The 27,800-nt window shown below is 39.2% G+C and overlaps 1 long non-coding RNA gene across 1 annotated transcript in view; it reads right to left on the reverse strand.

Annotated features, from left to right (window-relative positions):
• Window positions 1–23,688, reverse strand: part of LOC136885059 (uncharacterized) — a 43,092-nt gene extending 19,404 nt beyond the window's left edge. The window contains exons 1-2 of the long non-coding RNA XR_010861453.2: window positions 23,483–23,688; window positions 7,776–7,847 (exon numbers count right to left, since the gene is read on the reverse strand). This is a non-coding gene — a long non-coding RNA (uncharacterized lncRNA). The remainder of the gene's footprint in view (window positions 1–7,775; window positions 7,848–23,482) is intronic.
• Between the last annotated feature and the right edge of the window lie 4,112 nt (window positions 23,689–27,800).

The following is a 27,800-nucleotide window of genomic DNA, read 5'->3' on the forward strand; positions in this document are numbered from 1 at the left end:
TTAAAGTTACAGTAGGCCTACTTATATTTATCGATGAAGGAGGCAAGCTGTTCGATTAGCATTGGGGAATAATAATGAAAAACTCAAAATCCATCTAAAAACTGCCTCCAAACACTTTAACCGTCTCTTCTCCATTCGTAATTAGTAAATGTACCCGTGCTTAGCTTCGGTATTCCACATTGTATACAGATTTCTATAAATTGGTGTACACGCAGTGAGTAAAATGATATTAAATTGCATGTCTCTTGGCGTTATCCGGGAAACTCCACTGGGAGGACCTCATATCTTGTTTGCGATGTAAGGTGTGCGTTGGGAAGTTTTGATGAAAATGGCAGGTGTTTCCTACTGCCATTCAGAACCGAGATTGGGAATTTTTGTTATAAAGACAGGCCCCTTTTCCCAATGTTAGTCAGAATCTAGTTGGGGGGGGGGAGTTGATTATAATCGAGAAATGCAGCTCTATCTAAAGCTAAAAACGAAGTGGATGTATTGCAAAAATAACCAAGGATGGCCAGATAGGACAAATATGTAAATACCAAGTGGATGTATTGGAAATATGAAATGTCCTTCACTAATCTGTGATCAAATGAGGGATTTACGAAAGCGATAACAGAGGAAAAATTTAGGCGCAGGGATTCTTATACAAGATGATGACTTATGGTGTTACTACTTAAGCCTAAGGAGGCAAGGCAGAGGCAAGTTAAAAAAGGACAGAACAGAAGTAGAAGAGGTACAGTAACATTTACAGCAAATACCATAAAACACCTCAAGGTGCGAAATAATGGCCAACAGTCCGCAGTACTCTTGAAATATGAACAGCCTCCCTTAGTTCTATTCGAAGACAATTGTAATCCCCAATGGTATTCCGCAAATATCCCGCAGAACGGCAGCTTGACATCTCTCTCGCCTTCTACTCAACAAACAACCACGAGTTTACAGGAATGACTATGAAAATGACATTATGGTAATTCCCTGCTGGCAAGCAGCCAGAGACATTGCCATGGTAACCAGTAGGTTCGTTGTCAGTCACTCAATGCAGAGTATAAAAACCTGCAGAAAATGGTAATTTTATTTGTCATTTGAAGAGGAAGCAAAATTATGTACATAACAGAAGTTTCACGTATGGTCTTTGGATTTTACAGAAAATCAACAGTATAAGAGAAAACTGAAGAAATAAACCTGTTCTGGTTTTCGCATAAACCCCCAGTCTGTTCAGCGATTTATAAATTATGCATCTTGTTGTTGTCTGAGTCATCAGTCCATAGACTGGTTTGATGCAGCCCTCCATGCCACAATAGCCAGTGCTAACCTTTTCATTTCTACGTAACTATTGCATCCTACATCTGCTCTAATCTGCTTGTCATATTCATATCTTGGTCTACCCCTACTGTTCTTACCACCTACACTTCCTTCGAAAACCAACTGAACAAGTCCTGGGTGTCTTAAGATGTGTCATATCATTCTCTCTCTTTTTCTCGTCAAATTTAGCCAAATCCATCTCCTCTCACCAATTCGATTCAATATCTCTTCATTCGTGATTCGATCTATCCATCTCACCTTCAGCCTTCTTCTGTAACATCACATTTCAAAAGCTTCTATTCTCTTTCTTTCTGAGCTAGTTATCGTCCATGTTTCACATCCATACAATGCCACGCTCCACACAAAAGTCTTCAAAAACATCTTTCTAATTCCTATATCAATGTTTGAAGTGAGCAAATTTCTTTTCTTAAGAAAGCTCTTCCTTGCTTGTGCTAGTCTGCATCTTATGTCCTCCTTACTTCTGCCATCGTTAGTTATTTTACTACCCAAGTAACAATATTCATCCACTTCCTTTAAGACTTCATTTCCTAATCTAATATTTCCTGCATCACCTGCCTTTGTTCAACTGCACTCCATTACTTTTGTTTTGGTCTTATTTATTTTCATCTTGTACTCCTTACCCAGGACTTCGTCCATACCATTCAGCAGCTTCTCGAGGGCCTCTGCAGTCTCAGAAAAAATAACAATATCATCGGCAAATCTCAAGGTTTTGATTTCCTCTCCTTGGATTGTCATTCCCTTTCCAAATTCCTCTTTGATTTCCTTTACTACCTGTTCTATGTAAACAATGAAAAGGAGGGGGGACAAACTGCAGCCATGCCTCACTCCTTTCTGGATTGCTGCTTCTTTTTCAAAGCCCTCGAATCTTATCACTGCAGACTGATTTTTATACAGATTGTAGATAATTCTTCGTTCTCGGTATCTGATACCAATCCCCTTCAGAATCTTAAATAGCTTGGTCCAATCAGCATTATCAAATGTCTTTTCTAGACCTACGAATACCTTCTTGATTCGATCCTCTAAGATCAGACGTAAAGTCAAGATTGCTTCATGTGTTCTTACATTTCTTCTGAAGCCAAATTGAGCTTCTCCCAACTCAGCTTCAACTTGTTTTTCCATTCTTCTGTAAATAATACGTGTTAAAATTTTGCAGGCATGAGATACTAAACTAATGGTGCAGTAGTTTTCACACCTGTCAGCACCGGCTTTCTTGGGAATAGGTATAACAACATTCTGCCGAAAATCGGATGGGACTTCTCCTGTCTCGTACATCTTACACACTAAATGGAATAACCTTGCCATGCTGGTTTCCCCTAAGGCAGTCAGTAATTCAGAGGGAATCAATTCCAGGTGCCTTATTCCTATTTAGGTCACTCACAGCTCTGTCAAACTCTGACCTCAAAATTGGGTCTCCCATTTCATCAGCATCAACAGCCTTTTCTTGTTCCAGAACCAAATTATCTACATCTTTACCTTGATACAACTGTTGGATATGTTCCTGCCATCTTTCTGCTTTGTCTTCTTTCCCTAGAAGCGGCTTTCCACCTGAGCTCTTAATATTGATACACATATATTTCCTTTCTCCAAAGGTTTCCTTGATTTTCCTGTATGCAGCATCTACCTTTCCTAGGACCATACAACCTTCGATATCCTTGCACTTCTCCTTCAGCCATTCTTCCTTAGCCACCTTGCACTTTCTATCCACTTGATTCTTTAATCGCCTGTATTCTTTTCTGCCCTCTTCATTTCTAGCATTCTTGTATTTTCGTCATTCATCAATCAGGTCTAGTTTCTCCTGAGTTATCCACTGATTCTTAGTTGTTCTTTTCTTCCTTCCTAACATTTCTTCAGAAGTCCTACTGACTTCATTTTTCATGACTATCCACTCTTCCTCTATTGTGTTTCCTTCAGCCTTTTCATTTAGCCCTTGTGCAACATGTTCCTTGAAACAATCCCTTACACTCTTTTCTTTCAACTTGTCTAGATCCCAATTTTTGCATTCTTTCCCTTCTTTAATTTCTTCAACTTCAGATGACATTTCATGACCAACAAGTTGTGGTCAGAGTCCACGTCTGCTCCTGGGAAAGTTCTGCAATCTAACACCTGGTTTCTGAATTTCTGCCAAATCATAATGAAGTCTATTTGATACCTTCCCGTGTCTCCAGGTCTCGTCCACGTATACAGCCATTGTTTGTGGTGTTTGAACCAAGTATTGGCAAGGACTAAATTATGATCGGTGCAGAATTCAACCAGCCGACTTCCTCTTTCGTTCCTTTGTCCCAATCCGAATTCTCCTACTGTATTACCTTCTCTTCCTTGGCCTACCACTGCATTCTAGTCTCCCATCACAATTAGATTCTCGTCACCTTTTACATATTGTATTAAATCTTCTATCTCTTCATGTATTCTTTTGATTTCCTCATCATCCGCTGAGCTAGTAGGCATATAGACCTGCACTATTGTGGTGGGTATTGGTTTGGTGTCTATCTTGACGACAATAATTCATTCGCTATGCTGGTCGAAGTAGCTTACCCGCTGCCCTATTTTCTTATTCATTATTAAACCAACTCCTGCATTACCCCTGTTTGATTATGTGTTGATAATTCGGTAGTCGCCTGACCAAAAATCCTGTTCTTCCTGCCAACGTACTTCACTTATACCAACTACATCTAACTTTAGTCTATCCATCTCTCTTCAGATTCTCTAACCCACCACAACGATTCAAACTTCTAACATTCCACGCTCCGACTCGCAGAATGTCAGTATCCATCTTCCTGATGATCGCCCCCTCTCGTGTAGTCCCCACCCGGAGATCCAAATGGGGGACTAGTTTACCTCCGGAATATTTTACCCGGGAGGAAGCCATCATCAGTACATCAGTCATACAGAGAGAGCTGCATGTCCTTGGGAGTTAGTTGCGGCTGTAGTTTCCCGTTGCTTTCAGCCGTGTAGCAGTATCAACACAGCTAAGCCTTATTGAGTTTTATTACAAGGCCATATCAGTCAATCATCTAGACTGCCGCCCTTGCAACTTCCGAAAGGCTGCTACCCCCCTTTCGATGAACCATTCCTTAGTCTGGTCTCTCAACAGATACCCATTCGATATGGTTGCACCTGCGGCTCGGCTATCTGCTTCATTGGGACACGTAAGCCTCCCCACCGCGGCAAGGTCACATGGTTTGCAGGGGAGGATTATATGCATATCATTCTAAATCTGCCCCTGGATGAGTATACTTTAAATATGAAGTTTGGTCGAGATCTATCCACCCGTTTCGCCGTGATGGTGGAACAGCCGGACAGACAGACACGAATGCTATAAACCACTGATATAGTCTTGAGTTGACCTAAAACAGACAAATATCTGAAAAATTGACAAAATAAAAAAAAGTTACAGACAGCGGACGCCCTACAACTTTAAGGCTATAAGAGGAGAATGCAGTATATGGATAGCACAAACTATCCAGTTTTCTTTTTTTTTATTTGCTTTATACCGACACAGATAGGTCTTATGGTGACAGTGGGATAGGAAAGGGCTAGGATTGAGAAGAAAGCACCCGTGGCCTTAGTTAACGTACAGCATTTGCCTGGTGTAAAAATGGGAAACCATAGAAAACCATCTTCAGGGCTACCAACAGTGGGGTTCAAACCCACTATCTCCCGGATGCAAGGTCACAGCTACGCGCCCATAACCACATGGCCGACTCGACCAGTCAAGCAATCCAGACTCTACTGTAAAAACTAATGAAAGCTGAAGTAGGTGCCACTCTACAAGGTATCAAATTCTACACATCACCTGGTCTGGACTACGTATTAGTTAGGTTCATCAAAAATTGTGGCAGGATTTATACAGCAGTGGGGAATCGATGGAAATTTCTTAATTTGTTGTTTAATTTTTTTTAAAGTGTTGTATAAGATATTATCTTGTTTGACCTTTGAACTTGGAAGAATTCTGTTTTTTTAAATGCGTTGTATCAAAATTATCATTTATCTGTGAATTTTAATATTTTCATTTGTTATAGAACTTGTGTACCCACATTTAAAGTTTAAAACTTCATGATCGTTCCGTATTGAATAGAGAAATAAGAAGATGTACAATATTAGAAGGATCCACCTTTCAATACTTCGTTGTAAGTTGAACTAAAAAGTCACAACTTGTTTATTGGGTCCGGTTTCGACACATTACAAGTGTCATTATCAGCCAAATAGTAAAGTAGGGCAAGATATAAAGATCTTAAAACAACTAATACATTGAACACAGGCAAAAAATTAACATTGATTCATATCGTAGCAATTCAGTTAATGTCCAAAACACAATGATCGCAGTCAAGAGAGTAAACAGAACATCATTGTCTTGCACCGAAAACAAATATAGTTGAAGTTCACAAGCAGGTCAAGTATGCACTTATGTAGAGTCGTTGCTAGACAGGTCTTGTAGGCATTTGCTTCTCAGGCCGAAGAGTAAAAGGTGACGTAATTGAAGTCTTAGGAAAACAGTGTAGGATTTAATTTCGTCAAATTCAAAGTAGATATATAAGTTTGAGAATAATTTAAAACATTAAAAAGAATAAAGCCAAATAAAAATATATTAAAAATAGGAAGAAATAATAAAAGAAAATTGCAATGTGAGGTTCAACTCGAAACAACTTGCCGTAGTAACTGATAGATGAATGGGAGATGATAAAGAAAAGGTTGGGGAACTTTAATCAGAGGGTGGTGGTGGTGGTGATTATTGCTATTAGAGGAAGTACAAATGGGTAAATATCTTCTATATAACACTAAACCGAGGAAAAAAGGGGAAGAGGTCCGACACTATTTGGCTGATGATGACACTTGTAATGTGTCGAAACCGGTCCCAATAAACAAGTTGTGACTTCTTTTTAGTTCAACTTACAACGAAGTATTGAAAGGTGGATCCTTCTAATATTGTACATCTTCTTATTGTGTACCCACAAGCGCCATTTTGGAAGCGCATTTCCTGTTGTGTAAAAGACTTTTCTGGATCTGCAAGAAATAAGAGACTTTTGGTCGAAGAAAATAAGAGTTCATGTAATTGGTGAATGTGAAAGTCAAGGATAAATTCTGTATTCTGATTGGTTCTTTTGGTGGTTGCACCATTTCCTGTTTTTCGACTTACCCTCTCCTCCGGTGGAAGCGAGGTACACTCTGCGTCTTTGATTTTTTACTATCTTAGAGAGCAGACACACTCCCCATTGGTCCCGTCATGGGATGCCTGTCTTAGGGTAAGTACTGTTTCTTCTTTTATTTCGGGTATTAACTTCATTTAAATGTAATAATTTCTTTTCCTGTGCAGGGACTTATCCTCAAGATTCACGTTCACCGCTAAAAATTGACGAAATGACTTAGCTTTTCAGTTAAGATCGTGTACATTTTGTTTCTGATGCAATTCCTTTTTTTTAAAAAAATATCTTGTAACTAATAATGTAATTTACTTATTCCTCGGGTTTGCCCTCCGTAGTTCTGTATCACCTAACAAATACGCTGAAAATCTATGCTCATTACTGGAAGAGTTTTAGGTAGTGATGCAACTTTCCTGTGCCTCTGTGTTAGCATCATTTTCTTCTACCTTGTGTAGACTGGGATTAGCCCTCATCTAAACCGTCATATATCACTGGATACCTAAGTGTTGCTTAAAATTTCTTTGGTGCATTGCACATAACTGCAGGCACAATTAACACTCAAATTTACTTTATAAATTATCTTTAAGTTTTGTTTGTCCTTTCTATGTGTTTTACTTTGTTTCCTTTTTTTTTAATAATAAATGCATGTTATTCAAGAGCAATTAACATCTACATTTTCTTCCTTCACAAAGGCTACGTTCCATTTACCTCGCAGGCTTCCATGCTGCTTTCCACATCCATTCTGTAGTTGTCATGTTTCCCAAACTGTTGTTTGCATTTTGTAGTTGCATCGCTTCTGTTGAACCTTAAGTTTATTTTACTGTGTTTACTGTTTATAAATTTATTATTATTATTATTATGAAAATTTTATTTGTGTAACCAAACCGTTAACTCGTTACATTTTTAATTTTAGAGATAAGCCCTACACCTAGAATTTCATGTTTTCTACCCTTAAATTTTCATAGCTTACAAATTCTTCTTTCACTAGCATGCCCACTCCCCTTCATATTGAGCCTCTCCTGTCTTTATGATAAACATTCCAGTTCTGGTCGAAAATTTTTTTCATCCAAAATATCCTGGAAGGTTCAGTGACGATGACTTTATGTTAATGAGCCAGTTTTCTACAGATCATCTGCCTTCAAGCTATATTTGTGACATAAATAGTCAACATAATAGCTCTCCTTAATTCCTGACTAGGTACAAACATCTATACCAACCAAGCACTGTTTGTACACAAACAATAGTTTCCTCAACACTAAGAATCACAGGCCATTATGAGTAAATTTAATGAAATACAATTGACAAGTAGGTACTCACCATAATTTTAAAACTCTGCCAATCTGGAGGTTCCAAGTCAATTCCGTTGGCAAATGAGGGAAGACATCTGACCTATAATTTAAGAAAAAATTAGTTAGACCTCTAAGATATGATTAAAAACATCTATGTATGGGTGCTTCACACTATATTGCAGATGAAAGTACAGTCGAAACTATTTATTGCAACATCCCTTTTAACAGCGCACTGGATATACTGGCAATATCTAACGGTCTTGTCTAAAACCTATAAAAGCACTGTATTTTTTAAAAAAAATCGTTTAGCACGACAAATCGTATAAAATGGCATATTTTTACCACATTTTTGGTGAAATGTATCAACTAGAACATCGTATGTTGATTTTTGTTTATTACACATTTGGGGATTGCTGGCAACAACAATATAAAACTTATTTTCAAACTCTTGTTTTCAGTATATAGCAGATTTCAAATCAGTCTGCCTGTTAATTAGACAAGGCAAGCATCCCTTTGAAGACATCGTAAAAGAAATGGAAAGTGTTTAATATTGAAGAAAAGTCACAGATAATCTGGCGATTACAAAATGGGGAAACGAACGTCAGCGTCACAAAGGGTTGGAGTGTATCACACTCAACGATTTCTACAATTTGGAACGACAGAGAGAACATCTCTTTTATTAGCCAAGAACGTGAGCGACATTTTATTAATCAATTTATTGCTGCTGCTTCCTTCCTCACTTATTATTTTATATTTTGCTGTACGCACTGTGTAAATGTTAGAAGAAAAATTCCTCTCAGTCCCCGCTCCACAAATACTGTATTGCAAACCCAGTTTTAACTGTATTCTCTTCATTAACTATGTAAGTCTGCAGCCCAAAACCTACAGATCTGATATTCTTAAGTAAAAAAAAAAAAAAAATGTTTGTGCGACCATCACTTATAACAACAATTAATGGACACTTCAGAGTCGTTATAACCAGTTTCGACTGTACTTGTAATTCTAGGAATGTTTTAAGTAGTAAGAATTAAAATTTTGCCAATCTGGAGATTCCAAGTCGATTCTTCTGGCAACTGAGAGAAGAGTTGTTGACCTACAATAAACCAAATATTAGATATGATAAAAAAATCCTTGTAAGAGAATTTTATACCATATATCAGACACATTTTCTTTTATTCTAGGTGCCTTAACACGTTCGCGACCGATGACGACAAATGTGCGTCACACTCCGCACCAAATATTAAACCTTGTATTTCCACTAGTACCTTTGTAAACAAGCAGAGCTCTTATCTGCGCACTGCTAAACATATGCTCCAACTTGGCATCAATTTAATTGTTATGTAGTATCTCTGTAGTCCTTACAATTCGGCAAAGATTTTCTGCAATGTCAACTGAGAACAGTAGGTAGAAGCGCCTTCTCAGCGGAAGAAACACCGTCTCACAGGCATCACAACGCCTAAAGGAACAAATTTTCACATTTTTCCATTAAATGTGTGGATAAGGAGAATGAGCGTAGATTGCGGAAGCATGCAGAAAGTGTTTCAAAGGGATGCGGTGGTGCAGGACTGCATGTTCTACTGTAGAGTGTGTCCAGGACAGCCAGGTTTGTATCTTGAGCAATACTTCGTGGAATTCTGAAAAAGACGGAAGAAGTTGACTCCAAACAATGCCAGATCCACCTATGTTTGCTGCAGGATGCTATTAGAGGCTACTGCACTCAATAGGTACGGTGTGCAGTGATTGTTCACACAGCAATAACATGGATTTTACCACGCAGCATTTTTGTCAGAAATGTTCAAAAACATATTTATCTGTAGTAGGAATATTCCCGAATATGTTCAAAAACATATTTATCTGTAGTAGGAATATTCCCGAATATCTAAGACCAAACAAAACATTCTTTCCACGATTCCACTTCATTACGGGTGAAGTTTAAGAAAGTGGAGATAGTTATCAGTGAAATACTGTGTAGGAGGGACACTGACTGGAGGGTGATTGGGGATTTAAATGAGACTATGGAGTGGGAATGTGGGAAACTGGGAGTGAAATTTCTAGACCCTAATGGCTGGGTAGGAGATAGGGATCTGCGCTCAGATGGCCTTCACTTAAACCGCAGTGGTACCTATAAGTTAGGAAATTTGTTTAGAAGGGTAATAGGGAGGTATATTCAGGGAAATGGGGTTGTCTAGGGAGAGGTGATGAGGGTACAGAGATCTGGAAATCAAGTAGGGATGACATCAAAAAGTTAGTGAACTGTAGAAGTATTGTAAAGAAAGGAATAGAATTAAGTAATTTAATAGATATATATTTACCAGATATTGTAATAGTAGTTGAATCATGGCTGAGAAATGATATAATGGATGCAGAAATTTTCTCACGGAACTGGAGTGTGTATCGTAGAGATAGGATAGGAATGGTGGGAGGGGGAGTATTCATTCTGGTGAAAGAAGAATCTGTAAGCTACGAAAAAGTTACAGATGAGAAACATGAAATTCTAGGTGTAAGGCTCATTTCTAAAGATAATAGGCAGCTTGATGTCTTTGGAGTGTACAGACCGGGAAAGGGTATTTCATAAGATAATCAGCTATGTGGGAAACGACATGGAAAGAAATGTGATTGTAGCGGGAGATCTTAATTTACCAAATGTCAATTGGGAAGGAAATGTGAATGACAGGAAGCATGACCAACCCAACAAATGGCAAATAAGCTAATATGGAAAGGACAGCTGATTCAGAAAGTGACGGAACCAACTAGAGGGAAAAATATCCTGGACGTGATGCTGATAAAACCAGATGAGCTCTATAGAGAAACGGAAGTAATAGATGATATCAGTGATCACGAAGCTGTTTTTGTCGTAGTTAAAAATAATGTGATAGAGAAGAAGGTTTTAAAAGTAGGACTATTAGGCAGTACCATATGGCTGATAAAGAAGGCATGAGGCAGTTTTTAAAAAGTAATTATGATCGGTGGAAAACGGTAAATAAGAATGTAAACAGACTCTGGGATGGGTTTAAAGAAATTGTTGAGGAATGTGAAAACAGGTTTGTACCTTTAAAGGTGGTAAGGAATGATAAAGACCTACCTTATTATAATAGAGAAATAAAGAGAATAAGAAGGAGATGCAGATTGGAAAGAAATAGATTTAGAAATGACTGTGGAAGTAAGGAGAAACCAAAGGAAATTACTAGGAAATTGAATCTAGCAAAGAAGGCAGCTAAGGATAACATGATGGCAAGCATAATTGGCAGTCACACAAATTTTAGTGAAAAATGGAAGGGTATGTATAGGTAATTTAAGGCAGAAACAGGTTCCAAGAAGGACATTCTAAGAATAATTAATGAACAAGGGGAGTGTGTATGTGAGGATCTTCAAAAGGCAGAAATATTCAATCAGCAGTATGTAAAGATTGTTGGTTACAAGGAAAATGTCCAGATGGAGGAGGTGACTAATGCTAAAGAAGTATTAAAATTTACATATGATAACAATGATATTTACAATAAGATACAAAAGCTGAAAACTAGAAAAGCAGCTGGAATTGATAAGATTTCTAGGGATATACTAAAGACGATGGGTTGGGATATAGTACCACATCTGAGGTACTTATTTGATTATTGTTTGGTTGAAGGAGCTATACCAAATGAATGGAGAGTTGCTATAGTAGCACTGTGTATAAAGGAAGGGGTGATAGACATAAAGCTGAAAATTACAGGCCAGTAAGTTTGACATGTGTTGCATGTAAGCTTTGGGAAGGCATTCTTTCTAATTATATTAGACTTGTTTGCAAAATTAATAACTGGTTTGATAGAAGGCAATTCAGTTTTAGGAAAGGTTATTCCACTGAAGCTCAACTTGTAGGATTCCAACAAGATACAGCAGATATTTTGGATTCTGGAGGTCAAATGGACTGCATTGCAATTGACCTGTCTAAAGCATTTGATAGGGTGGATCACGGGAGACTACTGGCAAAAATTAGTGCAATTGGACTAGACAAAATAGTGACTGAATGGGTTGCTATATTTCTAGAAAACAGATCTCAGAGAATTAGAGTAGGCGAAGCTTTATCTGACCCTGTAATAATTAAGAGGGGAATTCCTCAGGGCAGTATTATTGGACCTTTATGTTTTCTTATATATATAAATGATATGTGTAAAGGAGAGGAATCAGAGGTAAGGCTTTTTGCGGATTATGTTATTCTGTACAGAGTAATAAATAAGTTACAAGATTGTGACCAACTGCAAAATGACCTCGATAATGTTGTGAGATGGACAGCAGGCAATGGTTTGTTGATAAACGGGGTTAAAAGTCAGGTTATGAGTTTCACAAATAGGAAAAGTCCTCTGAGTTTTAATTACTGCATTGATGGGGTGAAAGTTCCTTTTGGGGATCATTGTAAGTAACTGGGTGTTAATATAAGGAAAGATCTTCATTGGGGTAATCACATAAATGGAATTGTAAATAAAGGAGGTTCTGAGGGTGTTTAGGGGTTGTAGTAAGGATGTAAAGGAGAGGGCTTATAAGTCTCTGGTAAGGCCCCAACTAGAGTATGGTTCCAGTGTATGTGACCCTCACCAGGATTACTTGATTGAAGAACTGGAAAAAATCCAAAGAAAAGCAGCTCGATTTGTTCTGGGTATTTCCGACAAAAGAGTAGCATTACAAAAATGTTGCAAAGTTTTTGCTGGGTAGAACTGGGAGAAAGGAGACGAGCTGCTCGACTGAGTCGTATGTCTTGATTTATCAGTTTCATTTTCCGTATTGACAATTATCGTATGTTATAGACAAGAAAGTTTCCACCTTTTCAATACAAATTTATTTATATAAAATTCAGTCTATAGTACCGGTTTCGACCTTCTTACATACGGTCATCCTCAGCTGTACACTACTACCTTCACATAAGTCAAGTTTTTATTGATTTGCCTTGTCCATTATAAAAGTCCTGATATAGAGTATGCCTTACGTTCTAATTGGGCATACTTAAAGTTAAAACTGATTATATATAGGCTACAATCTAAAATGACTGTGATGAATCTTTTTAGGCCTAAAAATCGTATGGGTGAATTATTATTAAATATACAGGTGCATTATCATTTTAAAAATATGTGGTACATGTTGAATGACATGTTAAAATATACAGTTCTCGCCAAAACATCACACACAGAAATGGCTGTGTGAGCTGGAGCATTGTCATGGTTTGGCCAATCACCAGTCCGCCACAAATTGGGTGGCTTCAACCAAACACTCCCGCACAACCGCCTCAAAACACTTGGGTAGAAGACTTGGTTCACCGTTCACAAAATTCAAACCGGTCAAGAAACATGCCGCACAAAAATTGTCACAGGCGCTCGCTACAACAGTCTCACATCATAACATTTGGCTTACTGACCCACCTAGAGAGAGAAGCCCGACCTACAAGAGCGGCATGTGCATCGAATCACGTCCAGTTATTTTTGGGTACCCCTTCATAGCTTAGGTTTAACTTTGTTTCATATCTGTCTTTGGGGAAATAGTAAATATTTGATGTTTTGGTTTGAATATCTACAGGATGTCTGAGAAGTCTCCAAATAGTTTCATATTATTATTCATATTCATACTCATATTATTATTTTGTTATATTATGACATGCACTACTGAGTTTGTATAACTGGGGAATTAAATAGTTGTTGTATTAGTATCCCTGTTTTGAAGCTCTCAAAAAGCATTGTCAGTCTTGTTTCAGTCGTGAAACAATGGCTTATGTGAGCGGACACAGTTACACTGTTAAGGAGCGATTAGTGGCGTGTGTTGGGGTGCACGGACGACCACAGACAGGGCAAACAATGACAAGAGATAGTGAGTGCATTTAGAGCCTCCACCTCGTAAAGCTACTCTGCCTGGTTAGGAGAAACATGCTTTTTGCTTCAGGCAGTGTCAAAGAAAATGTGGGAAGAAACGTGTGCCACCGTTCCTCAATCAACTGAGCAGTCTCAAATTAAATCCATTCGCAAAAGAGCAGCTGAACTTGTGAATGAATTATATGACAATGACAATGAGCGATGACTTGCAGCCTGCCGTACTTTGTTGGCACAATTTCCAAATGCTATGACTCGCTCAAGAGTGTTACGTTCTGATGATGTGCAATATATTACAGTTCACAGAGGAGGAATGTGATTTTCTGGTTTAAGGAAAATCCCCATTATGTGCAAGAGTTGGAAAGGAACCCGCCTCATGTTATGGTATGGGTCGGGATGTCATCACGTCATCTGTTCGGACCGCATTATCTTCAAGGGTACATGAATAGAAATTCTTCTTTGCACATGTTACAAACTTGGTTAATACCTCAGCTCCAAGACAAGAGAATAATGGATCAGGTGTGGTTACAGCAGGATGGGGCACATTTTGTTATTCAGGTGCGCGAGTTCCTTGATGAACAATTTAGAGGCCGCTGGATTCGGTGTGGCTCACCAACATCTCCAGCCCCATTGAAATGTCAACCAAGAAGCATGGACCTTATCACACCAGACAACTCATTTTGGGCAGTAATCAAGTCCCATGTGCTGAACATCGGTACATTACTATTGAAGAATTGCGCCAAAGTGTGGAGGAAGCCTTATAAACATACCGCACCTCCAGAGATGCTCCGCAAGATGTCAATGAGGACTTGGAGGTAGGTAGAACTCTGTCAGGCACGATGGTGGACATAAAGATCCCCTGGATACATAGTTTTTATATGAAAGTACTTCACTATAAAATATAATGTTTTGACGTAGAAGTACGAGGACTTCTCGGACACCCTATACAGTGTTGTTGGGAGGATATTTATAAAGACAAGTTATTTTATGGATTTGTATCTGCAACACTCTGTACATTCACACTGGAGTAGATACTAGACACGATATTTTGCACAGCACTCACGAAAGAAACAATTTCTGTAAATATTAATACAAGACAGGTAGCATTGTCAGCATACTTGCCTTCGATTCAGAGGGCTCTGGGTTCAATTCCTGGCCAGAGACTTTAATTGTGCACGGTTAAGTCAGTTAATCTATATCTTTAGAAAAGTTTCTTGAAAACAGCTCTGCTCAGTTCATCGTCCGTTCAACTGGACCGATTTGCTTAATTTTCGTTTTTCTCTCTCCGGAACTACCAAGCATCGATAGGTCTCTAAGTTCGGTCAACCTTGAGTAATCCTCCGGTCTAGAAAGCCAAGAATAACGGTTGAGAGGATTCGTCATGCTGACCACATGACACCTCGTAATCTGCAGGGCTAAGCAGCGGACGTTTGGTAGGCCATGGCCCTTCGGGGCTGTTGCACCATGGAGTTTGGTTTGAGTAATCATAAAATAAAATCATTAAAGGATCACTCCAATAACTGCAGACGAAGGCTTACCCTAGTCCGCAATACATCCTGTACTTAGCAGGTTGCACACAGTTAAGGACCTTTACATAAAGACCCAAAGACAACATAAGTTTAAGTTGCCCAGGATTTGCTGATGACCTTGCTCTCTTGTCCAACAATTTTCAGGAAACCAAGACAACTAAAGGAAATAGCAGAGAAAATTGGTTATGGAACATCTTTTGAAAAGACAGTAATCATGTTAACTGACCCACCACTCATAAACAAAATTGCTATAGAAAACCAAGAAATCAAAATTGCAGATAAATTCAAAAATATCTGGGAGAAATCATAACATATAATATCAATGAAAAGCCAACATGGCAGAGCAGAATCAGTAAACTGACCAGAGCAAAATAGGTCACCAAGAATACCTACAACAAAAAGGGCCTGTCAATAGTGTGGTGTAAGATTGAGTGTGCGTGACGTGTGACGTGGTGGTATGGGTAGGATAGGTCTGTATCGTATTTAAGGTAAAGCAAGTACGCTCAGAATATGATCTCCCCATGCACCAGAATGGGGAATGGTAAGACAATGCACCAAGAAAAACACAAGGCATAAACTAAGATACTAATCCAACTGACGCAGTACCAATCAACGCACGTGATGGCGTAGCAAAAGGGATGTAACAACACTCCAAAAACAAAAAATATAAGTGCGTCCGTGCACAAGTTCACAAGTAGTTTTCAATTTTCAAGGTAAAAGGTTTTCAGCAGAGCGCATAAATGGAAGCTTTTTCACTGAGTCCATATATTTCAGAGGAACCGTGGTAGGTACAAATTTCGTGAGGGCAAGGAAAGGCGTACGACAACAAAAAAAAGGGGAAAGAAGAAATAGTTTATTTTTATTTTTATAATAACAATATATTAGCAAAAAACACCCAGAAGAAACATTTACAAGTCAAAGAAAACAACAATCATCCAAAGGTCAGTTAGTTCTGACTTCCAAAAGAGAAAAAGCAGATGGGACAACCATGTTAATTTACAGATCTGTTATTCAAGGAGAACAGCTAGACTCGAAACCTTCAATAATAATACAACCTCTTTTACATGAGGAGTGTCCTACACAAGGAAAACAGAAATTTACGTATGAACACGAAAAAACATTAAAATTTGAAAGACATATGGGCCACTGTACAATAATACATGTAGAAGAGAAAAAAAAAAGAGGGGGGGAAGGGATGCGGAATAGGAAGGTGGGGAAAGGGGAGGGACGTGAAAGAAAACGGTACCAATGGCTGCCAACAGGGATTTGGAAAATAGGACCAGCCAGTATCGATGAAATTCCAAAATAGCAAACAGAAGCTAGGTGATAGTTCAAATGATTCTATTCATGCGTTTGCTCGGGAAAACAGTTGAACTTCAATGGTTCATATCGCAGCAATCACTTGACGTATCACAAAGTCCAACTTCGGAGTGAGATGGTAATGTAATTCCAAAGTAAGGTACCGCTATCAATAGCTGCAGTTAGCTTATTATCAACATGAACTGTCATTGGTGGCCAGTAACGGCAATTTGAAAATTAAGGAAGTGCAGCATCAAAAGAAAGTTCAAAGAACAACATGAAAATGAAATAAATTAAAGTTTTCGCTCACCCGTCCAGCAGTCGTAGCTTTTCAATGGTATACAAAGCACATTTTAAAAGAAACATTGCACACAGTCCAGCTGGTAGCAAAATAAAACCAAGTCCTCCCTCCACACAAATCGTCGTGTTCACCCCAACTCGCCGCTCAAGCCCAGAGCAGGCCAATTTATATTCAAGTAGAAGCGTCCAGAAAGGACGAGAGCATACAGTACCCAATGCGCAGCGAAACGGTAGGGGAAGGAAAGAGGGAGGGTAAGCCGCACGAGCAGTTGAAGCTGGACGGGCGAAGAGAGCACAGGCAGGTTAGTAGCGGCATATGCAGCGTAGTAAACGTAGAATCCATAAAACAGTAGAAAAATTCGGAGCACGTTATAATAGCAATAAAATTAAAACACTACAAAACAGTCACTCAAGCAGAAATAACATACACAAGTGAAACCCTCTTCAAAACAACACTGCACAAATAGACAAAATACTCAAGATAGAGAGAAGAATTATTAGAACATGCATCAACAAATCATACCAAAGAGATGGACACTGGAGAGAGGCTTCCAAGGAAACAGTTTACAAGGAAATAGAACCAGTAATGAGCACAATCAGAAAGAAATGCATTTCATTTTTCGGACATCTAAGCAAGTGCAACATTAAGTGGATTACAGAAATCAAGGAAAATATGGATGAACTACAAATTACAGTGGAAGGCCTAAGAAACAAAATCGACAAAACCACGAAACTCACAGACAAACAATCCAGACTGCAAACCAGAATCAACAAAGAGACAATAGGAAGGGTGATTTCCAATGAAGAAAGAAAGATAAGATCCGAGAGAATGAAGAAGTACTGGGCTGACAGGAAACTGGAAAATTCTTTGTATAAATTTGGCTAGAGTGGTCCAATGAAGGCCATAAAATGTAAATAATAATAAAAAGACATCAGCAAAGCTAAACGATTAGAAATGACGGCGACTATAGGTATGTGTGCAAATTCAACCAAACTTGGTATACATATGACTTGATACTATCTGGAGAGAAATGCTGTGGAAGAAAGACACACCTAGCTTCTGTAGGGGTGGAGTAGGGAGGGAGTGACATGTAAAAAGAAACAAAAACAACCAATATTAGTATTGAATCCATAGATTTCGAAGTCACTGAGATGAACAGTGACATTATGGATGCCGTTTAAGTTCAAGTTCAGCCTCCATCAGCATGTGGGCCAGAAGGGATGAAAAAGGAAATGTCCAAAATGACCACGATTAGTATTGACTTCACAATTTTCGGGTCTGCTAGGCTGATTGGTCACAATCCCAATGGTGCGACGTGTAAATACATACAATAAAGAGGAAGACCACAGCACATATTCATTGCCCAACCGAAGCAAGAAGTGGGAGTTTGCACACATTCTTTTGGGCAATTAAAAGAGAAGGCCCACTGGCATGATAAATGGAGAGCTGTTATTAGACGCGACTTAAAAAAATGTGGTTCAATCTATCCACTACCATGTGCCCTGCTGACACACCTTTCTTAAAGATCTGGACAAAATTATAAGAAGTTTGGTAAAAGAAATCATGATGCTGCCAGATCATGCTCCAAATTCCATGCTGTAAGGTGCCAGAAAGGTCAGAGGGATGGGCATAATTTGCACAAAATGGGAAAGGTGTGTCTTTTATTCGTTCCAGCAAAACTGGCACTTTAAACATACAGTATGTACCTGCTTTATTATAGAAATCATAAAAGTGTGTTAATAAAACATTAAGACCAGTGATACTTCATAACCAAACTTTTGTTTAAAAAATTTAGACTTCCTATTGACGCAAGTTTTAGCACAAAATTGTATTAATTAAATTTAGAAATAAGCCATCTTAAACTTAGAATAAGTAGTGTCTAACACTGTAATGTAGAAATCATAACAGTGTGTTTCTATTAGGTAATTTTAGACTTTCACAATTCTCATTGATGCATGTTTTATCACAACAATGTATAATTTAAACTTAGAAATAAGTCGTCCTAAACTTAGAATAACTAGTATTTAACAATGTAGGCCTATGTTATTTTAACAAAAATTAAGTTTATTATATATAGATTTATTAAACAGACTGTGTACTTTTAACAAAGAATGGTTATATGGTTCCTTGAAAGTTATCATCGTTTGCATAGAAATTCAGGGAATGTATCCTCTCCTTACAATCAATGAAGTGGTACTGTGGGCAATACAAGCCGCAGAGCGTACAGGAACACTGGGTTGAAGCATGATGGTAACCTCGTTGATGACAAATTCTGTGGTGAAAGCCATGCGCTGCAGTCCGAGTGAAGACATGTCGGAGTTTAAAGTTCGACTCTTTCCATACATCTGGGTTCATTGCAGGAGTTACATAGAAGTCTGGGTTATAAGTCCAGAATGGCCTACTTTATCACTAACCGTAAGCCAATTAGAACTTAGTATATCTTCCAATAAGTGCAATAGTGGATTCCCTGGTCCTAAGATAAAAGATAGTTTCCTAAATAGAATGGGTCTGTTAACTCCATCGAATGCTTTAGTATAATCCACGAAGATAGAATAAACGAAGCCTCAGTTATGCTTGTAGCATCCCATATGATGCTAAGTACCCTCTCAACTGCTTGGATTGTTGATCTGCCGGCAGTAAATCCATATTCTTCTTCTGGTATGTACATCATGGCTTGTGGTAGGATGCGATCTAATATTAACTTGGTAAATACTTTTAAAGGAGCACATTCGAGAGCTATCCCACGATAAGAATCTGGTGAGTCCTTTGGCCCTTTTCGTTTATATAGCACCTGGATAGTAGATTCCCTCCACCTAGTAGGGATTTTCCTCTGTACGATGCATTCATTGAATATTGCTGTCCATATAACTACAGTTAGAGAAACTGATTCTTTTAGAAGCTCGTTTGTGAGGTTGTCCGGACCTGGCGCTTTTCCTTGTTTACATCTTTGAAATGCATTCCACACTTCTTCCACTGTGATTGGCACAACTGGATCCTGCTGCGTGGTTCGAGTCTGTATGTCGGCCATTTGGGTCCTTTGATATATACTTGAAAAATGCTCCTCCCATATTTTCATCGGTATAGTGGGATTCACTTTCGTTCTGTAGGGTTCAAGTATTCTATACAGTTTTGATTCTGCGACTGCTATTGTCTCCAGCTCTTGCTTTACAATGAAGTCTTGTTGCTTCTTTCTGATTAATTCCTTGTATTTACTCCTTTCTTCTGAATATTCCTCCAGCATTATTTCTGTTTTGTGTTCTCTCCATCTGTGGAGTTTTTCCAAGGTTACTTTCCTTTGGGTGTAACAATCCTCGTCAAACCAGGGTTTGCTTATTCTTTTCGGAGGCATCTTTCCCGTTGAGTTAAGTAAGGTATTTTCTAGTAGGTCTAAGGCCTTATCGATATTCCCTCTAGATAGACATGAGGTTATTGCGTTTTTATCTAATGACTGTTCCAGTAATGCTATATTGATGTGCCGTGGGGCCCACTGTTGCTTAATGTCAACGATTTCCAAGTCATTCAAGTCATTTCAAGTTACTTTACGTCGCACCGACACAGATACAGTAGCCTAGGTCTTATGGCGACGATGGGATAGGAAAGTGCTAGGACTGGGAAGAAAGCGACCGAGGCCTTAAAGTACAGCCCCAGCATTTACCTGGTGTGAAAATAGGAAACCACGGAAAACCATCTTCAGTGCTGCCGACAGTGAGGTTCGAACCCACTATTTCCCGAATGCAAGCTCACAAATGCACGCTCCTAACTCGCTCGGTTTACGTATTATTAATACATATTTCAGTCACTGAAAACCTACAACCTGTTTTCCAGTCAGTGACCGAATCAGGGATGGAATGAATGAAGCTCCCATTTTGCGGCGATGATAGGAATTCTGCCGGCTGCCGAAGCATATCGCACTCCTCTGGGGCAATGATAAATGACTGACAGATGAGATGAAATGTTTATGAAGTGCTGCTGGAACAAAAGATGACAGGGAAACCAGGAGTACCCGGAGAAAAACTCACCCACCTCTGCTTTGTCCAGCACAAATCTCACATGGAGTGACCGGGATTTGAACCACGGAACCCAGCAGTGAGAGGCTGGCGCGCTGCCGCCTGAGCCACGGAGGCTACACATTTCAGTCATTATGTGTTCCAAATTAAAATATAAAAACTGTAAAACTTTATTTAAATGAAAAATCTTTATTATTGTCAGCATAACTGCGCGAGCTACATCAGAGTTCAGCTTATCACGTAGTGTCATGCGCGAGCGGTGTCTGGATTAGCGTGGAATCACATGCGAGCACTCGATTCCGAGGGATGTAACAAACCCGTCTGGCTCTCCACAGCAACTGATTGATTATGAACGAGCAGTAGAACACTAGAAATTCAAAATACTCTGTTATGTCTTCGTGATAACACTAAAATAGTTCATTTTTGCAGTTAATGTTTTACCTGTCTAATATTATTAATGGCCTGAGGGGAATAAGTTGAAATTTTATAATATTCATTTTCTACGTAGTATTCCTCGCCCGACTACTCATTCCTACCACCCAGCTAACGAAAATTTCTGGGAAGAACACTGCTATTGATCAGTGGATTGTTAGAGGCCTGCTATTCGGAGCAAGAGGCACCCTCCCTAGTCAGACATCGACCTTACTACAAAATTTGAAAGTTCCAAAAATAGTAATACAGATACTAAATCAATCATTTCTGTCTATACCTGAGAACATGATTAACATTGCTCCCACACTCTCCCTGAAAATAAAAATAGCATTAACAATTAAATGTGCCGGGCTGAGTGGCTCAGACGCTTGAGGCGCTGGCCTTCTGATCCCAACTTGGTAGGTTCGATTCTGGCTCCGTCCAGTGGTATTTGAAGGTGCTCAAATATGTCAAAATATGTCAGCCTCGTGTCGGTAGATTTACTGGCACGTAAAAGAACTCACACATACGTTTATTAAAGTAAAATTTACGACTCCACCTATTCAATACAATACACTTTTGCCATGCAGTTTTTTACATTACAGTTTGAAATTTATTTGGTACCAGTTTTGACCCTGTTCGAAGTCATCATCAGCCTAAACATGATATTTTAGTTAAAATAAACGAATATGACATTGTCAAGCTTAAAAGTTAGAAGATAAAGAGGCACACAGATGATAAAAGCACTTGTATTTTAGTATTATGGCAACTTTTTTTTTTTTTTTTTTTTTTTTTTACTAGTTGCTTTACGTCGCACCGACACAGATACATCTTATGGCGACGATGGGATAGGAAAGACCTAGGAAGTGGAAGGAAGCGGCCGTGGCCTTAATTAAGGTACAGCCCCGGCATTTGCCTGGTGTGAAAATGGGAAACCACGGAAAAGCATCTTCAGGGCTGCCGACAGTGCGGCTCGAACCCACTATCTCCCGATTACTTATGGCAAATTTAATGCCGTTACAAATATGATAAAAGTTCGTAAAATAAGTGTTTCAGAACATGCTGTTGAAGAAGTGGTAATGTATTCTAAGGTACTAATTGGTCTAAATAGCATATCTTTTACGTAAGTTTTGGTGATTGTATGAACTTGTGTTAAGTTATACACATGACGTAAACAAGCACAGATACTTCAGAACATGCCACTAAAGTAAAAACTAATAGGTTTTAGGTACTAAATGTTTTTAAATACGTGTCTTTCACATAAGTTCTAACAGTTGTATGGCCTTGCTGACACTAAAGTGGTAAGTCATACACATAATGTAAGCAAATTAAAAACATATCATTGGATGAGCTTCAGGTAGAGGTCCAAGATACTGAAGGCAAGCGCGTAAAGGTCGAATAAAAGTTGTAAGAAGATCGATGAAGATTTCTCAGTTCATTGCGAAGCAATTGGACCTGATGAACAATAAGAAAAGGCCAATGATAGTGTGAAGGTTAAGGAAGAAAATGAAAATGAAGTTTCTAACCCTTAAAGTAAAAGAACTCCTGCGGCACTAAATTCCGGCACCTCAGCGTCTCCGAAGACCAAAAAAGTAGTTAGTGGGACATAAAGCAAATAACATTATTATTTTATTAACGATTAAATGTCCACTTTTTAATGTTTTAAACTCTATTGAAATTGTAACCTGACTGTATTCAACATCTGACTGGTTGCCCTCATTGGAGAACGGATGATTTATTTTTCTTTAATATATCTCACTGAATGAATAATTCCTACAGCTTGGGGCCTGGGTGTTCGTGTTTGGCCCAACACATTCCTCTTCATATTCACACAACACACCATTCTACCAACTGCCACAGAAACATGCAGTACTGACTACATCCCTCCACATAGGGTTGTCCTGAAGATGGTTTTCCATGCTTTCCCATTTTCACACCGGGCAAATGCTGGAGCTGTACCTTAACTGAGGCCAAGGCCGCTTCCTTCCAACTCCTAGGCCTTTCCTATCCCATCGTCACCATAAGACCTATCAGTGTCGGTGTGACATAAAAGCCACTAGCATAGGGTAGTCGTCGGAAAGGTGGGCGGCAACATAGCTTAACATAATTACAGCATTATAGCAGAGTATGCCGAATCCATAGAGCTATCTCAATTGAGAGGCAGTAGTAAAATAAATTATATGCGGTCTTCAATATCTTTATATCTAAGGCCCCTTTTCTTCACCATTAAGATTAACGGAGATTTCGTACATTTTTACACGGGAATGATAAGTAAAAAAAAAAAACAATGTTTATGACGCAGACTTAAGGCTAATGCATGATTATTAATTTATTAAAATACAGCCTAATATAGTACTTACAACAGCAATTATTATCCAATGCAAGAAAGTGCAACCAAATCCATAGTTGAAGCTTGATATTTCTTGAATGCACAAAGCCATATTTCACCACTCAAACACGAATATTTCAGGTTAACAATACAACGCACATTCATTACTGAATACTCACACCTAAGATATTAATATTATATTTACTATAACACACGCGGTGTAAAACAGATTACAAATTTTCGGCATGCCTGGTAAACAAAAAACAAAAACAAAACAAAAATACAATAACATAGGAAGACCAACGGTACCAACATAATCACAATAAAACAAACAAGCATCGTAGCAAGAATAATCCCGAGTAAAGCCCGGGCGACATGATGTGCCAGCAGTTTTATTAGGCACATTTTCTCCCCTCACGAAGTATAAACTTCGTCCGCTCCCGACTACCGAATTTTCTGAACTTTCTGCAATTCTCGACTGTACTGGGAGTGGAGGGACGCTAGTTTTATTTTTTCGATTTACTCGCGGGAACAATTATAGATATTTTCGAGTTCCAGGAAACTGTCGGCTTTCTTCGCTTTATATCTGTATTCCTCTGATGAGACATCCCACAAATAAGGCCTTTCTATTATATCATTAATTAAGTCCAGAGTAATCTCCTTGCTCTACTCCATTTCTGACTATACATTTTAGTATAGTGCAGAGAGAACGACACACGTGCGTGTACTGTATTTGTAGCTTATAACAAAGAGAAGGAGTGTTGCGGAGTGTTGTAATTATAATCCTACTATATCCCAAATAAATATCCACAAGACAAGACAAGATAATCCTACTATATGAGGAGCACGTCGTTTGCGTCGTTTAGGTTATGTGTTTGCATGGAAACAACATGGAAGTTGCCGAAGCTGTGCCGACATCGCACGAACAACGAATTGACTTGACATGTTTTCCACTTGGAGCGGAAAACACGCCAACATGTTAAAAGTGTTAACTCAACATTCTGAGTTAACATGCAAAGTCAATTGGAAGACACAATCACAGTATACATGTCAACTGTAACATGTTAAATTTAACATGTTGGTGTTTTAAATGTTAAACAGTGGAGACCGGCCTTAAAAGGTCGTGGAATAAATAACTAACATATATATCATATTCAAATCAATCAATCAATCAATCATAATTTATAACTTTAATTTTCGTGTTAACATTTGGCGCATGGGCGCCCATATGACAGTTTGTAAGGGGGGGGGGGACTATACCTGAGGTTATGTAGTATTTTTAATCAAAGCGAATAAGTGTTTTTAATATTTTGAAAGATGAATGGCGACTTGTAGTCCGCGGTTGAATAACACCCACGGTATCCTCTGCCTGTTGGTGGGGGGCGATACTACCAGTTCTACGTAATACCGACTTTTAAATCATTTTCTTGAAAGAAAAACACCTGACTACATTAGATTTTTTGCCTTTCCCTGAGAGGTAAGGGCGGGCCGCCCCCCCCCCCTTCCCCGGGCATGGGTGCCAATGATTTGGCGTATATGAAAGGACTCAGTCGAGCGATGATGGTAGTGGTGGTATTATTGTTTTAAAGGAAGTACAACTGGGCAGTCATACTCCTATTTAACCTGATCAGATATAAAAAAATGGAAGGGATCCGGTTCTTCAAAAATGAAGATATCGGCCAAAGAAAGACAAGGGGAACGAAGGGCGTGTCAATGAAATACTCCCTAGGCCTCGAGTGCTCTAATAACTTCGGAGTCAGAAAATAATAAGAGTTTACCAAGGGACGTCGGGTAGGATAGATGAAAACGAGGAACCTGCTCAAGTAATTGGAAGGAATGTCAGGACTCAACTAAGGAACCCGTGGTCGCCAACCCACGCTCAAAATTTCAGAGCCCTTGGGGCCACTTTTAATCGCCTCTTACGACAGTCAGGGAATACCGTGAATGTTATTCTGCCGCCTCGAGCCAAGAGGGGAAGTCGAGGGATGTTCCACCGTTTAACACTTTATATAATGTGAATCAGTTATACCTACTTACCGTACTTCCTTACTTACTAGGTTGGCCACACAAACCGTAGTCTGTTTTTGGCCTCATCAATTAGCCTCCTCCACCTTTTTCGGTCCAAGTATTCTTCTTCGGTTAGTCCCATTCTGCTCATATCCAGTGATTAGGTTGGAAAAAATTATTTACAGGAACTCACCTTATTAATTCAGCAATTTCCAGATGGACTCGTACTGGGTGTCAAAATCAGCGGCCGCATGTTTCCGACAAGTCGTTTCATCAGATGAACGTCTCCCCTTTCGTAGCCATGACTTGACATATGGTTGTGGGTTAAATATATGCACAGAAGGTCAAACGCTGCTTATGAAAATAAGTCCGCTTGATCTTGCAACCAGCAGCCTATTTCTCTTTTCGGTGTGGATCTCATTCATGGTACTGAAAGCTCTTTCAGCTTCTGCTGAAAAGATGGGAATAGTCTGTACATTCTTGATTAAAGGCATCAGCTCCACTGGAATTTCCTTGGTCTCGACATACTTTCTAAAAGCATTAATGTACCTCCTCTTGTCTGACATGTGGAAAAAGTCACAAAGGTTGCCAACACTCTCATCACCGTAGCAGATATCCAAAGTAGAAGTGGAGGGCCAATTATTTTTGTATAGTACCTTTGAATCACTAATAATAATAATAATAATAATAATCGTATGGCCTCAGCTACCGTGTGCAGACATTTCAATTTGACGCCATCTGGCTGTCTGCTCGTCAATTTCGACGTTCCGTTTTACTCTAGGCCCCCACTAGATGGCAGACCGAGTAAACCGAAACTCTCTTGGGCGTCTATGGCTGAGATTTAATGAATTTTGTCGGGTAAACACCAAATGTGTCACCAGAGATCTTTCACATGCCGACATCGTACGACATGGAGTGTCGAATGGACTTTTTTTCGCCCTTCAAAAATCCGACTACCTCTGCCGGGTTTGAACCCGCTATCTTGGGATCCGGAGGCCGACACTCTACCGCTGATCCACAGAGGCAGCTTTTGAATCACTGAAAATTATGAACATAAAACCGTAAGGTTCAATATTAGTCCGCTAGAGTACACCCATGACGTTTCAGCGCTATGTATGGATTATAAGATTTTCTTACTGAATGTAAAAATGTTACGTCATTCTAAAGCGGGAAAATGTTTTCCGGAACGTCGTTCCGGCCAGTTCCGGTCCAACTAAACCACTGCTCATATCCTCTCTTACCCCATCTATATATCTCAATCGTGGACTTCCCTTTGGTCTTTTGCCTCTGATGTTTTCTTCCACCACTTGCCTGGTTATATGACCTTCTTGACGCATTATGGGTCCATACCACTTCACCCTCCTCTCTTTAATCACTGCCACAATGTCTAGCAATTTGTACAATTCCTGAAATTCTAGGTTTTTCCTTTTCCTCCATTCTCCTCTATCTTCACTGGTCCAAAAATCTGTTTCAGCACAGCATTCTCAAATGTCATGAGTTTTCTTTTGAGTCAGAGTCCAGGTCTCTGCTCTGTATAGGACCACGGGTTGTATTACAGTCCGGTACATCCTTATCTTCATGTGTCTCGATAGAAGCCGGGACTTGATCAGTTTTCCGACTGCAAATCTTGACCTGTATCCTGCTTGAATTCTAGCCATTATTTCTTGATCTATCTCATTCTTCTCACTAAGTACTGCCCCAAGACATTTAAATGCTTTTACTCTCTCAAAGATTTCTCCATCCACATCTAAGGGTTTGTTATTGTTTTCTCTGCTCACTACAAGGTATTTGGTCTTTTCCATATTCATCTTTAAACCCACACTAATTGCTTCTTCCCTTGAAACTCTTGTCATTTTAACAAGATCTTGCTTATTCTGTGCTATCAAGACTACATCATCCGCGTATGCCAGGGAGTTGATTCTTCTACCCAGTCGAATTCTTGTCTCTGGGTTTATTACTTTCCTCGGTGCTCTTTCTAGTACCAGATAAACAGAAGGGGCGAGAGGCAGTCTCCATATCGCACTCCAATCCTCACCTCGAACTTCTCCGACCTCTTTCCATTCACTTGCACTGAGCATGTTGCTTCTTGTACACATGTTTGTGTTAGTTTTATTACTTTCCTGGGAACTTGTGCCCTTTCCAGTTCCTGCCACATTGCTTGCCTGTTCACACTATTATATGCTTTTTGGAAGTCCACCAACAGACAGTGTGCATTTCTGCGAAATTCCCAGCTCTTTTATAATACTTGCCTTATTATATGCAGTTGGTCAATGGTTGATTTTCCCTTTCCGAACCCTGCTTACTGGAATCCAAGTACTTCCTCGACGTATGGTGCTAATCGT

The sequence above is a fragment of the Anabrus simplex genome, chromosome 13 (genome assembly GCF_040414725.1).
Source record: "Anabrus simplex isolate iqAnaSimp1 chromosome 13, ASM4041472v1, whole genome shotgun sequence".
Classification (NCBI taxonomy): Eukaryota; Metazoa; Arthropoda; class Insecta; order Orthoptera; family Tettigoniidae; genus Anabrus; species Anabrus simplex.